Below are 18044 nucleotides of genomic sequence, written 5' to 3' on the forward strand. Positions count from 1 at the left end.
CCTGGCTAACTTTTTGTATTTTTACTAGAGACGGGGTTTCACCGTGTTAGCCAGGATGGTCTCGAACTCCTGACCTTGTGATATGCCCGCCTTGGCTTCCTAAAGTGCTGGGATTACAGGCGTGAGCCACCGTGCCAGGCTGAGTGCAAAGTTTTATTGAGTGGAAGCAGCTCTTAGCTGATGGAGGAACCAGAAGGATGGAGTGGGAAGGTGGTTTTCCCCTGAAGTTGACAACTCAGCGGCCGGGCTTTCCTCCAGCCACCCCGGCCAAACTCCGCTTTGTTCCTCCAGTCGATGGCCTGCAGCCTGCCAGTCCCTGTAGGTGTGCTCTTCCACAGCGGTGTTCCTCTCGATGTCCAACCACATCTGTGTGTGCCCGCCAGGGTCTCGGAGGTTTTATAAGCACAGAAAGGGGGCGTGGTGGGCCAGGGTGGTCTTGGGAAATGCAACATTTGGGCGCGGAGGCAGGAGTGCCTGTCCTCACCGAGGTCTGGGGACACAGGCCCTGGGGTGGAGCCCTGGACAGGGACCACGCCCTTCCCTTCCCAGCACTTCCCTCCCCCAATCCCATATCGGTGTCAGCAATTAGGATCCGAATTAGGAACAGTTTGACACTATTTCCCACAACATTAGGGTATCTGGGAACTCTGAAAATACAGGGTGGGTGGCTTACAGCAAAATTCATCTGTCTAGTAATTCACTACGTAGAGATTTCTGGTAACTAAATGGTTCAGAATGAAAGCAGGAAGCGGTATATATTTTACACAGATATTCCCTGTTCTTATCACTATTTTCCCATTTGGTTCAATTGCATTGGAGGTTTTCAAAGTTAGAATGATCTGTCAAACATAATAATTGTATGCTTTTTATTAGCCCCTTGAGGCCATCCTGAAGAAATCTAGGGACAAGTAAGTAGATCTATAAGTAAACAATCAGCTGTTTGGGTTATATGACAGATGAAAGTGTAAATCCTGTGTCCTAGAGGAAGAGCATGCAGCTCACTTCACACTCAGGGCTTAGTGTTGGGACAAAACAAGCACTGTGCATTGGAACCCAGCTCCTAGGCACAGTGGGGGATCTCAGGGTGGGGGCTATGCTTTGAAGATCTTGTCTTTCAGGGTTCTGCAAAGAAAACTAAAAATCCTGAGTAAAATAAGATTAGATAGTTAAGAAGAAAGATAATACATGCTCCCTGCATCGACAAAGGAAATAACCATGATACCCCTCATAAATTAATAAATAAGAAATAATGATTAACAATTATTTTATGTTTATTCCATGATTAATCATTGGGTAGTTGGGAGCTTTCAAAAAATAATGAAACAAAGTGTAAACTGTAAAACTGCAAAAGTCCTCGCTCACTTCTTTGAAACTCACTTTCAAACAACAAAGAAATTAATGATGAAAAATCCTTAGTTTCGAAAATTTTCTCCTATTGTTACCTTTAGTACTATGGATATCTGACATCATATTGCCATGCATGCAGTCTGCTTACAGTCCTTGAAGTAATTGCAACGTATTTTTTCCCCATTCTCCCTTCTGAGGATCAGCTTTTACCATCCTGATAAGGTAAGAGGACAGATGCTATTGAAAGCCCAATGAGGGAATACCAGGAGCCTCCCTGGCAGGTCAGCCCCTTTCTAGGGGCACACTCAGAATCTGGAGTCCCACATCCTGTCCACCATGATTCCTGACCATGGTGGTCTACAGGGAGAATGACCCGAGCGCCTGAGTGAGTCTCAAGAGACCTCACCTCTCACCTGTTGCATACATAGAAGCAAAGGTAAGAAGACTGTTAAGGAAATACAGAGCCTGAGAACATGAACCTTTCCAGAAATAGGTGAGTGAAAAGATGGAATTCAGCTTTTCACAATCCCAGTGTTAAGTATTTTACATGGATTATTTTATTTAATCCTCCAAAGAACAGTGTAAAGTGACCATAGTGGCCACACAAGGTCAGGTCTTAGAAGATGAAGCCACTTTGACTTTTCAAGAGACTCCTGGGAGATTTGCGGGGAAGAAAACTTAGAGACATACTAGAATGAGGAACAGGAAGAAAAGACACCTCATCTGTGTGAATTTAAAGTAGTGAAATACTATGTAGCAATTAAGCACAGTGTTTTTGAAGAATTATAAGTAAAATTGAAAATATTCACCATGTATTATCAAGGAGGATATTGAACACAGAACTGATTTAAATAGTAAGTTCTCATGTACATACATGTATATATTGAAGAAAGAGCAAAAGGAAAAAATTTCTCCAAAGTTTAAAGAGTGGGTGTCTCTGAAAGCATGGGTGATTTTAACATCTTCTTGATACTTGCACAGATTTTACACATTGTAACAAAAAGCTGCTACTACTTTTAAAGATGTATGCCATAATGGCTTCAATATTTTATTGATTTATGCACTTAATGAAATTGTTTATACAACAATGTAAAATACAACTATATATGGCACACTTAAAATTATTTTTATGTTCTTCCACTTAATCACATAACTACTCTATAGCTCTCAGAAAAAAAACAAAACAAAAATACCAGCCTTCAAGATAATACTGGTTACTATCGAGCAGAAGGTCAGCAAACTATGTCTGTGACCAGTAGTCTCCAGTTTTGTAAATAAAGTTTTGTTGAAATACAGCCATGCCTATTTATTTATATATTGTTTATGGCTGTTTTGCTAGCTGCTTTTGCACTCGAATGGTAGAGTACAGTCAGTCAGTCTTCAGTATCTATGTATTAAACATCTGCGAATTCAACGATCAAAAATATTTGAAAAAAATAAAAAATTATAATACAGCAATAAAAATAATACAAATAAAAACAATATAATATGGCAACTGCATACACAGTATTTACATTGTATTAGGTATTGTACATAATCTAGAGAGGATTTGAAGTATAGAGGAGGATGTGCACTTGTTATATGCAGATACTATGCCATTTTATATCAGGAACTTGAGCATACATGGAGTTTGGTATCTGCTGGGAGTCCTGGAACCAATCCCCTGCAGATTCTGAGAGATGACTGTAGCTACAGCAGAGACCCGCAAAGCCCAAAATATTTACTATTTCGGTCTTTACAGAAAATGATTTGCAGTCACTGCCCTAGAGTGATATACTCATGAGTGACATTTATTCATATTTAGTGTTTCTCAATTTCTCGATGTTTCTTTAATGACTATTTGTTACACATCCACCCTCCCCATATTAGCTGTGTGACTTTAGATAAATTAGTTAGCCTATGTTTGATTCATTTTCCTAATTGTAAAATGGAGAACATAATAATAATTACTCGAATAAACTGTTGAGAAAAGTAACTTAAATAATACAAATAAAGTTCTTGCAAGTGCTTGGGGCATGCCTAATGCTCAACAAATTGAAGCACTACATTGATCCTATGAGTTATTATTGCATATTAGAAAATAAAACTATTTAAGCTAATACTCTAAGTCCTTGGTACTCAAAGTTTGATTTGTGAACCAGCAGCATTGGCTTCACTTAGGAGCTTCTTTTAAATCTAGTCAGTCAAGCCTCAGCCCAGGCCTACTGAGTCAGAAGCTCTTTTCAGAAGGTCCCTCCTACATACTATGGGGTGGGGAGTGGGGGTCTAAGGACCAAAGTGTTCAAGATATAAGCTCCACAGTCTGGGACAAGTGCAAGCCAATCCCACTCCATAGGATGGTTTTATCTAGTGTCCTCTCTAATTTCTGGAGAGCAATATTGAGCTGATGTTTGGCCTCTCTGGGGCTGAAATAGATGACAACTTCCCAATTAATTTTAAAAAATGTACTCAACTGTCCACGTATGTGTACTTTTATTTTCATTTATAAAATTTGTTATAAAATCAGCACAAATTTTCAGTATTTTATATAGTGAGAAATACAGGTCTTTTATAACCTTGAGTTTTAGATCCACAGTCATCCCACAAGAAGAGTAATTTTTGCTTCGAGCACAAAAAACATATCACTATATCCTCATATCCACATATCACATATCCTCATATCACTAAGGCTACTGGAAAATGAAATAGGAGGGAACAGGGCAGGGGAGAGAAAATGAAGTTAATTGCCACTGTCACCACTCACCCACACCTCACCCTTCATAGGAAGAGCTCTCCTCTAACATCACCATATTGCCAGATCTCCTGGGCACTGGAGTATTTAGAGGGCCAGCCATTTCAGACCTGACAATGCTACACTCTACAGAGAGGGCTGTCAGGGAGTCACTGTGGCCCACTACTTCTTTCCTTGACACCTGCTTAGACCAAGCTCCCCCTGCCACACACTAAACATTCTAGGTACAGGCATCCTCACTTTCCTGCTTCTCCTTGGGAACACAGCCTGGCAGACCAGAGCATGTCAGCACTAGGAGCATGTAGAGATTCACCTTGGGGATTGCTCCTCAGTCATTTCACTTTGTATGTCAGGTGAAGAAATTCTTTATCACTTCATCTTTACATATCAGGTGTTCACAAGAATTAATTTTCTTTGCTTACAGTTATTCTCAGGGAGTTAAAGTTGGCACAAATTTAAAATGCCCAAGGCAAAAGATAGTGATGCTTTTATACCTTCTAAAACATCCAGCCAGGACTGAAAATGAAGTCAAAAACTGGTGTCAACTGAAACCAAAGTCAGCATCGGATGTGTGTTGACAATCGCACCTGCTCAGGGTCCATTAGGTGTTGCAGTTACAATGATGCTCATCCTTCCACTTCCACCGTGAAAGTAAATTTCACAAAAAGGAAGGTGAGGTCACTTACTGCTGTGATTATTGAGCCACTGGCCATCAAGCACACACTTCCCTGCCTTCTCCTTGGGACACAGCAGGATGTCATTGCTGAAAATATCATCTTCTCCTCTCTCTGGCTTCATACGTGTTCCCCATCACTTTGACTCTTGAGGAGAGAACAAAGAAATTCTTTAATGGTGCATCGTTATGCCTTAGGTTTTCATACGGATTTCTCTTCTCTGCTTACAGCTTGTTTTGAATAGAATAACTTGGAGCAACCTGAAATATTAATTTCCAGAGAAAAATATTACAAAACCAAATACTATCTGGGGTGGCATCTAGTCGCTTATACTGGCTGAAGCATAACTTAATGCATTTTCCTCAACACATGACCTGATCAATTCACTTAGGGGCTGTAGCTGAAAATGATGTTCCTAGATCTGTTTTGTCCTATAAGATAAAATCTCAGGAAAAGGAAGTGGGGATAGTTATGTGCTTGCTGGAATCACAGATGAGAGATGTCAGGACACCCACACAGAATCCCTCTTTAGGTCTGCCTGTACCGGCCCCCTTCCAACAGGAGCACAGGCTCAGCATGTTGTGAGGGTTGGACTGCACCTCCCAGGACTTCCCCCTCAACCTCTGGAAACTTGATTATGTTCACACACTAGGACATACAGAAATCAGTGTACTCTGTGCTCACAGTCCAGGAATTACCTGTAAGTTTATACGATCCAGACTCAAAGAGGGAATCACTGAGTGGCAGGAAACACGCTGGGTATCTTATACATCTTGTATAACCATTGCAATACTTTTGCAACGTCATCTTCATTTTTTCCACTTTAATATGAAATAATTTGAAAGATAAAATATCTTCTTAAATCCCAAATGCCCACGTTTCCTCAGCAGTGTCCTGTGACCTGAAGAAGTTAGCATTCGTTTGCTCTACTCATGCTGGGAGTGAGTGTGGAATGAAGCTCCTGCCCTCTCCTCAGGCTCATTCCACACTGAGGGATCCTGCTACAGCCCAGCTGGCACACTTCCTTTGCACAGGTCTCAGATCCTTCTAAGGAAGGGAGGGGGCATTAGATGTTCCACTGACAAAGCAGATACCCACCAGGATGGATCCTCTTCCCGGCTTCTGCCTGTGATCACAACAGCCATTTATTCAGGGTACTCTGCTCCCTCTTGGGCACTGCTCTAAATTCTTTACGTGTAACTCGTCTCATCCTTGGGATATCTTTTCACTTTGGTCTGTTGCGATTCTTGTCTTACAGGGGAGGAAACAGAGGCAGAGCGATGTGATTTACTTTGTGGTCACAGAGTTCCTAACTGGGGTGGGGAGGGGCTGGGGTTCTGGCTTCAGTGTCTGTCCTAGTAACCATGCTGTGTCCTGACTCTGAGAGAGGAGGTAAAAATGGCATTTAATATGTGGTCTCTACAGCTAGAAAGCAAACTGATAGGAGATTAAACTAGACATTTTAGTGAAATTATAAAGGCTGAGTGCAGACTAGTGGGAGAGTGTGAGCTCTTGGGGGCCACAAATTTAAGGAATTTCCCACCATCTTTTATATTTTTTCTACAGGAATCCTACCAGGCTCTTGCAGGGAAGAGCATGGAGAATCCACAGAAAGCTCCCCTTTTGGTACTGGCTGTAGGAGGGGAACAGTAGCCACTGCTGAAATTCACCCAGACCTACTCCACCTCCTCTCTACTGTAGAAGGACTTAGTCTGCAAGAGAAGGTTTCCATGGAATTTCATTTTAGGTGAGGGAGGCAAAAGGAGGCCACCACCGACTGTGCCCAATACTTCATCCCTATCTCCACAGAGCAACAAGTTTTAATTTGCAGAAGGGTGGGTATGAAAAGCATAGCCCAAGGACACTGGTGGTTGCCACCTATGACTAGAAATGTGCCACCTCTGGAATAGGAGCAGCAATGATTGTGAATGTACATTCTCAAGTCCCGGTTTGACCCTGCCTGTTTAAGACAGAAGCTGAATGAAAATAGAGAATGTCTCCTTTCCTCACCTCTCACCACCATACTATCTTGAGTAAAAGCAACAGTAGAATGCAGTGAAGAGAGCTTCAAAAGACAAGACTGTCTCTGAGGAGCAGAACAAAGGGAAGGCTCAAAGCCAAGAACAAGGGATGATTAGAGAAATCTAAAGTCTCTGATGTCCTGTGAAGAACAAACTCCAGTCCAGATAGCTTAGTAGAAACAATAAATTTCTAACACAGTCTTGCTCCTAATTAGATTAACACAAACTCCCACACTAAAAGTCTGGCAGAAAGGAAGATGTAGGATTTTTCTTTTCGTTTTTTTTTTTTTTTTTTTTGAGACAGAGTCTTGTTCTGTCTCCCAGGCTAGAGTGCAGTGGCTGATCTTGGCTCACTGCAACGTCCACCTCCCAGGTTCAAGCGATTCTCCTGCCTCAGCCTCCTGAGTAGCTGGGACTACAGGCATGTGTCACCACGCCTGGCTAATTTTTATATTTTTAGTAGAGACAGGGTTTCACCATGTTGGCGATCTCTTGTCTCGATCCCTTGACCTCATGATCTGCCCATGCTGGCCTCCCAAAGTGCTGGGATTACAGGTGTGAGCCAGCATGCCTGTCCAATGTAGGCATTTTTAAGCATCAAATATAATTATCTCATTATCTACTGTGTTATACAACACAGTCCCCTTTCATTAAATAAATCTAAGTACCTTACCCCAAAACAAGAAGGAACACAGTCTGAAGACACAAAGCAATCATATGCATGAGACTCTGATATGACTCAGATGTTTGAGCTGTCAGGCAGGGAATTGAAAATAACTGCTGAGTATGTTAAAGGCTCTAATGGAAAAGGTAGACAACATGCAAGATCAGACAGAGAATTTCAGCAAAGAGACAGTAATTACATTTAAAAAAATCTAATGAAAATGCAAGACATAAAAAAAAAAAAAAACCACAGTAACAGAAATCAAGAATGCCTTTGAAGGGCTCACCAGTAGACCCTATGGAGATAAGGAAAGACTTGGTTAACATAAAAATAGGCCACTAGATATGACCCAAACTGCAATGGAAGGAGATGAGAAAGAAAGAACAGGAGAGAAAGCATATCTTCATGGAAGGACAAAACTGTGGACAATATCGTATTTTCAAACATGTTTGTAATTAGAATCCCAGAAACAAAAGAGACAGAGGAGCAGAAGAAATATTTGGAAAACTAATGGCTGAAAGTATTTCAAATGTAGTGATAGACACCAAACCACAGAACGAAAAGGCTAAGAGAACACCAACCAGGATAAATATTAAAACAAAACAAAATACCTAGACATATTAGATTTAAACTGTTGAAAGCCAAAAATAAAGAGAAACTCTTGAAGGTAGCTAGAGGAAAAAAAGCAGATTTTCCATCTGAAACTATGCAAGCAAGAAGACACTGGAGTGAAATCTTCAAAGTATTGAATAAAAAAACTGTCACTTGGCATAAAGACAGCTTCAGACAAAACAAAAACTGAGAGAATTCATTGCCAGCAGATGCACTTCACAAGAAATGTTAGAAGAAGTCATTCAGGCAAAAAAAAATGATATGGGTCAAAAACTTGAATTCACACAAAGAAATGATAAGCACTGGAAATAGAAAAATTGAAGGTAAAACATTGTTCTTTAAATATTATTTTTTAATTGCTCTAAAACAGGAGTTGGCAAACTGTTTTTGTAAAGGGCCCAATAGCAAATATATTCTATGGTGGGGGACAACATCGTCTCTGTCCTAACTACTCAAATGGGCTATTGCAACACAAAAGTCCTTGCTACTCTTAGGTCTGGAGGGACATGGAGCTGTTATAACAACCGGGAGGGCATCTTTATTGAAAAGGACACAGTCAACCATTCTTAGTTTGAGTTCCCCTGGGAAGTGAGCCTCAGGCTTTAAGGACAACTAGTTTGTTTGGGAGATACAGGAAGACTAGTAGGAGAGTTAGGAAGTGATGTTAAGAAAAGGAAGGCAGAGAATTAAGTTACTTTCATTAACTAGATACTAAATGAGTAACAGGAACCTCATAGAAGTTCAAAACCTAAGTGATCAATTAAATCATAATTTCTTGTTCTTCTGTTCCTGTAATTTGTGGGACTGGCCATGTAAAATAAATAAAATCTGCAGACCCCTATGTGATCTGATGGTCAGTATGGCGGTGAACCAGGGAATCTCGCTAAGTGTCAGAACACGATAAGAAAGTAACCACAGAACAGAAAAATATTCCTGGTGTTATCTTAAGTTATAAAGACAGACCTTAAAATTGAGCACACATCTTATATCTATGTGAAGCAAATGAAAAAGATGAGCAGATATTAGCCTGTAAGGGAATACACCAAACTGCTAATAGTAGTTGCCTCTGGTTGGTGGGGATAAAAAGTGACTATTTTCTCCTCTAGGTTTCTTTATGACCCCTACTGAATCTATACTTGTTTTATAATAGGAAATAACAATGGCCCTTGTTTTTAAAATGCATAAAAATGTTTTGTTTTAAAAGTATACTTCAAGGACACAACCTCTGTAAGTTTCCCATTTAATGGTAACATTCAAAAGAAAGAGAATCTGAAATAAGTTTGCTCTGGCTTGGCTGTCTACAGGAGAAAGCTGGGTCATACGTAAGTTAGCTCTTGCCTTAGCCTAGATCCACAGCTAAGTGGATCTAGGTGTTGATGTGCAGTGAGAGCAACTGTGTTAGAACACTTGCCCCCGAGGCACCTCAAAGGCAGACTTTAGGGTTTCTCTTTTTGTCTCTCCCTCTCTGTTTTAGACCAATAAAAAAGTTTGTATTTCAGCAAGAAAATGGCTCTTTACACAAACATCTTCAGATAGTAAAAATCACATAGCAATGAGAAATCCATTGATACACTGAGTTAGAAAACCAATTTCACAGGATGTTTGAGTAAAATAGCATGGGTCCCTTCCCCTGCAGTCTGCGGGTCTTCGCTGTGTGTTCAGAGCGCACTTCCTCCTGCCATCTCAGACCTCAGATTTTCTCTGTGATTAGAATACTCCATATTCAGCCACCTCTCTGGACAAGAGCTTGCAGAATGCTGCTCCTGCTACCAGGCATCCTGGTGGCCTCCCTGTGGACGTGTGAGTTGCTTTACCCAAGGGACATCTCGCTCATTGGAAGGGAGGCACAGAAAGTGTGGACATTTATTTATTTTTAATGTTTACTTTTATTTTAAGTTCAGGGGTACATGTGCAGGTGTGTTATATAGGTTGAACTGTGTCATGGGGTTTTTTTGTACAGATTATTTCATCACCCAGATACTAAACCTGGTACCCATTCATTATTTTTCCTGATCCTCTCCCTCTTTCCACCCTCCACCCTCTGATAGGCCCCAGTATGTGTTGTTCCCCTCTATGTGCCCATGTGTTCTCATCATTTAGTTCCCATTTATAAGTGAGAACATGTGGTATTTGGTTTCCTGCTCCTGTGTTAGTTTGCTAAGGATAATGGCCTCCAGGTCCATCCGTGTCCCTGTACAGGACATGATTTTGTTCTTTTAATGGCTGTATAGTATTCCATGGTATCCCCATCAATCCCTTTACTGGGTATATACCCAAAGGAATAGAAATCATTCTGTTTTAAAGACACATTGCATATGAATGTTTATTGCAGCACTGTTCACAATAGCAAAGACATGAATCAACCTAAAGTGTGGACACTTAAATCACACTATTTTCAGGTGGAACAAAGCCACATGGTAATTCAAGCTAAGCTGACAAATTCTACCATTACCTTGAGTTCTTCAGGAAGAAAATGTGAACTTCACACCCAAGCTTTCCCTTAATAGAAAACAAACATACTATCTTAGTCAACATCAACATTTCATATTGAAAAATTTCAAAATTTTTGGTTTTCCTTTCAGATACAAATGGAGACAATCTCATAGCACAACTTGTAACATCCGTCACCAAGAAAAAAGGAAATACAGCGTTTCTTGAATGCCAGATAAAATCCAGTACCTTCCAGAAGAATGTATGTATACACTGGTACCACCAGAAGCCAGACCAGCCCCTAAAGCGAATTCTGTATATCTCCTCAAATGAAAATGTAGTCCATGAACAAGGTGTTAGTGAGGAAAGATATGAAGCAAGGAAATGGCAAAGTGACTTGTCCTCCAGCCTGAGAATACACCGAGTTGCCGAGGAGGACGCAGGGATATATTACTGTGCCTGCTGGGACACACTCTACCAAAATGATCCACCGTAACTGAACAAAAACGCCTCCCATGCCCGCTGCACCTGTGCAAACACACACCTCCTCTTTTCTGCCTCCTAGAGGCACCTGGTTGCTGACCACAGAGCACTTTTCTCTGATGCATGTATCCTGAGCAAAGTCTGAGCACGAGCCCAAGGGCCCAACCTCTGATGCTCCTTTCAATGAGAAATTTTATCATCCAACCTCACCCCTCGGGAGCCTGGGCTGGCTTTTGGGCTGGTTTATTGACTTTGAATGAATGAAAGAGTGCTGGAAAATACAAGGCCTTTTGAGTGACATAGACATGGATTTCAAATTCCTGCTGGGCCACTTACTGACAGTGTGATCTAGGAAAGTTCTTAATGCCTTTTCATTCTGTTTATTCAGCTTCAGGTGGGGCTAACGTTAGTCATCTCATAGAGTTGCTGAGGTCTAAATGAGCCTCCATATACGAAAGCTTCTGACATAGCGCTCAACAAATCACTTCCTTTGTGTCCTTTCCCTTATGACTAAATCACTGAGCTATCTCAGCTAAAATAGTGATGTGTAGAAACTTAAAAACAGGCCAGGCACGTTGGCTCGCACCTGTAATCCCAGGTGTGAGTATTGGAGGTCAGGGTGGAAGGATTGCTTGAGGCCAGAGTTTGAGACCAGTTCGGGCAACATAGTGAGACCTTGTCTCTAAAAATCATACAAAAATTAGCTGGATGTGGAAGTAGTCACTTGTAGCCCTAGCTATTTGGAAGGCTAAGGTGGGAGGGTCACTTGAGCCCAAGAATTCGAGGCTGCAGTGTGCTCTGATGGTGCCGCTGCATTCAAGCCTGGGTGACAGAGCTAGACCCTGTCTCAAATAAATAAATAAATAAATATAACATCTTATATTGTTCCCCAAACAACAGTAAATTATAACTTTAATTCTCAAAAACTAAAAATTATGCATGGGAAAAGAGTGGAGGGTAATAAACCAAAAATATTTTTTTCCTTCAAAATTTTGCTTCAGTCACAATAGAGTATAACAGCACAGTGTCTAAAGCAATAACCACATGAATTGTTAATATTTATCACACTGTGAAGTCTGGGGACATTTCCAATCTATAAAATGTACATAGTACTGCAAGAGGTTGTGAAATTATAATATCATTTGTTACCATACACAGTGATAATACTTTTCCTCCAATACTCATGATACTGCATAGCTACACACAACTCTGACAAAATATGACCAAAATGGGAGTGGAGAAAGAGGTCAAAGATAGACCTATTTAAAGTAACACTTAAAAAAACAATAGGAGGGAATTACTCCAAAGGGGAAGTTAACATTGACTTATTATAACAGAAGTGTTTTCACGAGATCTTCTTGGATTTGATAGTTTCTTTACACCAGAACACAACAAATACCACTTCAACAGAGATCTCCCTGTGAAGGACTTTCACTGGTTTTAAAACAAACCTTTCCCTCCCTGTCACAGAGCAACAGCTGCCACTACATCTTCAGTCCTAATCTGTGCTCCCTTGTAGCGTCTACTCCTGACTAGCCACTGGCAATGTCAACCTCATGGGTTTTTCTTGTGTCTTTGGCTTGGGTTTGTAGGTTGACTTTACTCCTTTCTTGTCTTTTCATAATTTTTGTGTCCACAGTCAACTGTTTTCAGTGCCTCTCATTTCTCTTCCTTGTTTTTCAGATGGAGACACCAAAATGAGAATATCTCAGGATCAACTCTCCTCCACACGCAGACAAGGCAGAACAGTGCACATAAGGTGCAAGCTGTCTGGGGTTCTTCTCGAGAAGACCGTTGTGCACTGGTATCAACAAAAAGAAGGGAAGCCCCTGAGACGAATCCTTTATGGTTCAGCCAAAAATTACAAGCAAGACAGGCCCAATCCCCGCTTGGAGGCAGATGATAAACATGATGGTATTTTTTACCTGATCATTAATAATGTTGCCAAGTTGGATGAAGCCACTTACTACTGTGCCTGCTGGGATCTCACAATGTCACAGAGTCAGAAGGGACCTGAAAGAAAACCTTCCTATGACCACCCTCTGACTGCTTTCATACTCCTGCAACCACAACAGACTCCTAAATGCTCTTGTTCATTGGTTCATAGGCTGTTTGAACAGGGAGGGCTCTTGGAACATATTTAGCCCAATGTCCCCACTTTAAATGAGGAAACTTGGGCCACAGAGACAGCAAGTGACTTGTCTCAAGCTAGTTAACCACAGAGGTAGGGCCACACTCTTGCATTTCAGATTCTCAGTCCAGTGCCTCTTCCTGCCTCTCTTGTGGTCTGTGTTGAACTTCTTTCAGCAGAATCACATTTCTTTCAAAAGGGAACTGCGACAACTTCCCTATGGATCGTCTTCCTCAGTGGTACCCCTAGGCCCCAATGAAGTCTGGTATCGGCCAAACATGTAATGACCACACTGCTGAGAAGGGGACAAAGGTCAGCAGGGATGGACTCCACGCTCCATCTACCCATGTTATCTTCCCATAGCTATTTACTGCCCTTTGTTTCTATAGCTTCCTATCTATTCTGAAATCCCTACTAATCAGAGCAGTTTCCCTGGTATGCCCATCACACATATGGGCAAGTGGGAAGTAGAGATTAGCTTTTCTTCTGACTACATTAGTAAATTCTTATAATAGAAGTGCCTGCTGAACCAAGGCTGGAATTTCCTACTCTTCACTCTGAAACCTGGAACCAATCCTAATTGGCTGGCCACACACTTGTTTCAAATTGGGTAGCCCTGGCTTGCTTTCTGCTCTCTTAGAGTGACCTAGGACTTGTTCATGTCCAAGGCCTTACCAGCCACATCTAGAAAACAGCAAGAACAATAGTAGTAGCCATATCTATACCGTTACGTTATAGCTCAGTAACTCTCTTTTTGAATGTCTGACAAGTAGCCAAAAAATTATTGATTCCAGTTCCACTCCCTTCCCCCAATCTCCAAGCATGTATTATTTTCCTCACCAGACTTTCCTATTGCAGTAAATGGCAACAGTATATTGTATCATCTGATGCAATGGCAAGGGTTTTTTCTCAAGCAGATAGTGTTTTGTTGACTTCCATGTTTTTTTGTTTCTCCTGGTAATGAGAGAAAAGTGAGGAGACCCAACTATTATTGAGTTTCCTGTGATATGAGATCTGAAGGGAGGTTATAGGAGCTCTGGAAACTGTGGTTTCACCTGCCAGAGAGACATCCACAAACCAGGCCCAACCCTGTGTGGCCCAATCTGAGACTGGAGTAGGCTGTCTCAACAGAGCCCCGGACCGAAACACTACGGACCCAATGTAGAGAACACCTAGTCTTCTAACTTACTGCAGATTTAGAAACTCTTTGTGTTCCCCCTGACATGTGCAGGGCAACAGGCCAGCCATGACAGCAATGATTGATTGTCATTCTGAAGTGCGTGGCTCAAATGGCCTCATGGATGTTATAATCTCCTGGTGTCACTGAAAGACAAATACAAAGAAAGTAAATTGTGAGATATAATTTGATATTCAGATTCAACTAGTCCCACTCCTCACAGATTATTTTGCTAGGTGCTGGCACTGCCTACTCATTGCTTTTTAGAATATGCAAATCAGCCATTTCATCTGCTTTTTATTTCATTTCATACGTTCTGTGCTTCCTAGAAAGCAATACCCAGCATCTTTTATACGGCCATTTGAGATACAGATTCTCTGTATTATACAGACCTAGACTATACCTGGGAACTGCGTTCCTTACACATATCTTTCCAACTGTGAAGTAATTGATGAACAGGGTTTGGGATCCGGAAAATTTGCACTGAAATCCTGGCTCAGTTTGAACTCCCTAATTCTGTTTCCTCACATGACTTTTAATAGTAATAACCATTTATAGGGTAAAGCAGAAAGAGAGAAAGCAAAATTGGTGTCTGACTCACGGTAGACACTATATTTATGAGTTTTCTTCTCTTTCACTATCAAAAAGCACAGGGCCATGGATTGTCATCCTGGAGCAGGGGGAAGGGAAGCGAAAAGGAGATTTGGGGCTTAGAGTAGAATATTAATTTCCCAAGACATTCTTCCAGACACGAGTCTTTTTATGCAAACATTTCTTGTTTGTCAAAAAGAAACAAGTGTTTTACCAGACATATTGCTTGTGGGAGCAGTATCAGTTGAAAAGTGTCTATAATATGCATAGTGGCATGTTAAATACCCCAAGTGCAAAAGAAACCCTAAAAGACTAAATCATCAGGTTAAGAATGAAGGCAGGTGGCACAATTGCTAAAAGGGAGACTGATTGAAAGTGCAGTGACCTGGCCTCCCCCAAACACTGCCCCGGTGTTTTCAGAAACAAGTGAAGATCCACTGGACTATATCGTAACATATCTGATATCATCTAAGTGGTGATATATGTGAAATCAAATTATGCTAATTTATGAGAGTTAGTGGTCCACAGATGGTCAGTATGTGATTTTTTTTATCTCTTGTACATGTCAGATAATGTGTTTATTTCGCTTCAGACAGCGGTCTCTCTCGGAAGCGTCTTAACTTACCTCTGTACCTGATTTAATTAAGATCCATTAAAATTTCTAAAAGACAAACCAATGTGAAAAATAGTGCAAATTATTATTTTGGTTTATGTTGGCCACCAAAACCTGATATGAAATGTGAGATATGTCTTCATATCTTTTGATGGCCAACAAATTTGGTTGAAGCTGTTCTCTATGAAAGTTATCATCATCAAACTTGAAAAAGTGATGCAAAACTTCAGGCAATGCAGTGCCAACTTGTGCTTTACCTCACTAGACTTAATTGTTATCTATATATTTATTCATTCATAACCCATCTTCTTGGAAGCAGGATTTCGGTTGCCTCAGTTTGTTAACTCAAGACATGACAAATGTGGTGGGGGGGATGTGTGTGTTCCAAAATATAGGGGTAGAGGCAAAATTGCTCATCTTTATACACATTCATTCAGGTTTCATTTTATGCCTTTAGTAGAACTGAACATTATGGTCACCACATAGTTTTTCTTTTTTGTAAACTTAATAAAAAATGTTATAATTCATTACTTACATTTTTACATTTTATTACTTAAATCTTTCATGGCTCTTGAAATGTAGACAGCTTCTGAGACTTCTGATACTTCCCCACATGGTCTTGGAATAAGGAAAAGCAGAGGACAAAAAGGGATTGAGTGGGCATCATCCCATCTATGACAGGTGCAAGGGTAACTGACAGTCCGAAGTAACAATAACTTATAATTTTCAGATAAAAAGACACAGAAATAAGATATTTCCATTCTACCTTACGAAGTGAAGTCTCTCTGTCTGAATTATTGCATAAATGATAAGAGAAAATCAATCAGTTTTTAGCACCTCCTGTGTCCCCGGCTCTATTATAAATATCTCACAAAAGTCCTGGGAATTAGGTCTAATCCTCTCCATTTAAAAGGTGAGGAAACCAAGACTCTGAGATGTGTCTGCGCCCAAGGGCACAACACCAGGAGTGGAAGAACCTGGGTTTTCCAATTTTAAAGTGTCTTTTTCTTCATTCCCAACTTCCTGAGATAATAATTTATTTCATAAGAATCTTTTAAAAATTCGAGTAAACTTATTAATGTTTGTTGCTCCAGCCACTCTGTACATCTCCACCATCTCTGCAACAACACATAAGCCTCTTATTAGCTTATGGCAACCAACTATAAAACCATCTGCTTCACACAAATTGCTGTCCCAGGGAGCACCCCTTCCTTTCTGCTCACGCATATATCATCCTAAAGTGCAAATGTGATCATGTCACTTTCTTCTCTAAATTTTTTAGAAAGTCCTCATTGTCTATTCTTCTTTCAAAAACATTTATTTGAAAATACTATAAAATAGAAAATTGTCCACATTCTTACTTCTTAAAAATTAATGTGTTGTTTCTCCTACCCCATTTCCATCCCATACCCCATTACTCAATGGATACAATTACTCTCCTACATGTTCCTTCTGGCCACGTGTAGCTTTGTAATTTTAGTTTTAATATATTTTGACCCTTTGTTATCTGGGATGAGGTACAGTGATATTTTTATTTTCTCAGGTAATTATTTTCCTAATGCCCGTTTCCAAACAACCCAGCCTTTCCTTTCAATTTAAAAATGCTGTAGCTTGTTTTAAATAGGCACACATCTTTGACACATTTTCTGGAGAATTTATTTTATTTATCTATTTCATTATTCTTATATCGTTATCATATTATCTCAGTAGCTTAATGATAAGAATTAAGATCTACAATGCCAAATATCTATTCACTGTACCACTTTTCAGAAAATTATTTTTCAAACATCTCATATTTATTCATTCCTATAGAATTTAAAATCAACTTATCTAGTCCAACATTAAACCTCACACCCTAGAACAACAACAACATGTCGTAGTAATTCTGACTGGAATTGCTGGAAATTTATAGATGAATTTAGGGTGTATTGGCCTCATTATGATAGAAGCTTTTTATTCAACAGTGTATGTTTCTCCATGTATTTAGGTTTTATCTTATGTCCTTAGGGAAATTAAATACTGTGTTCTTCATATCGTTCATGTATTTTTTTGGTAAATTTAATAAAAGATTTTATAATTCATTACTTTTTCACATTTTATTACTTAAATCTTCCATGCCTCTTGAATATTGACAGCTGCTAAGACTCCTGATGCTTCCCCCTCATGGTCCTGGAATAAGGAAGACCAGAGGACCAAAGAGACTGAGTGGCCATCATTCCGTCTATCACAGGTGTAAAGGGTCATTGACAGTGCCACATAATAATTTTGAATTTTCTATTAAAAAGAAACCCTTTCCAAACATAATTTTCACCCAGCCCCATTGTCCTCTCCATTGGCTTGGGGGCTGTGAGCCGCCATGTATGGACAGGTGCCCTCTGTAATCTCATTTATACCTTCCTGAATGAGGACTCAGGGGACTTAGGCTGGAGCAGGGTGGAGCTGGAGTGGACATGGAGGTCGTTAGACCTGTCCTCCTCAGTTCTTGCAACTGAACACCTCTTCTGTATTCAAGAGATCACACAGCAGACTCCAGCTTAAGATGGCAGATTTTTCAACATATCAGATAGCTC

General features: G+C 40.3%; 1 protein-coding gene across 1 annotated transcript in view; it reads left to right on the forward strand.

The window, feature by feature from the left end:
* The window catches only part of LOC105513603 (T-cell receptor gamma chain C region 1), a 117797-nt gene that overhangs the window by 48143 nt on the left and 51610 nt on the right, over positions 1-18044 (forward strand). The window lies entirely within an intron of this gene.

The sequence above is a fragment of the Colobus angolensis genome, unplaced genomic scaffold (assembly GCF_000951035.1).
Source record: "Colobus angolensis palliatus isolate OR3802 unplaced genomic scaffold, Cang.pa_1.0 Scaffold232, whole genome shotgun sequence".
Classification (NCBI taxonomy): domain Eukaryota; kingdom Metazoa; phylum Chordata; class Mammalia; order Primates; family Cercopithecidae; genus Colobus; species Colobus angolensis.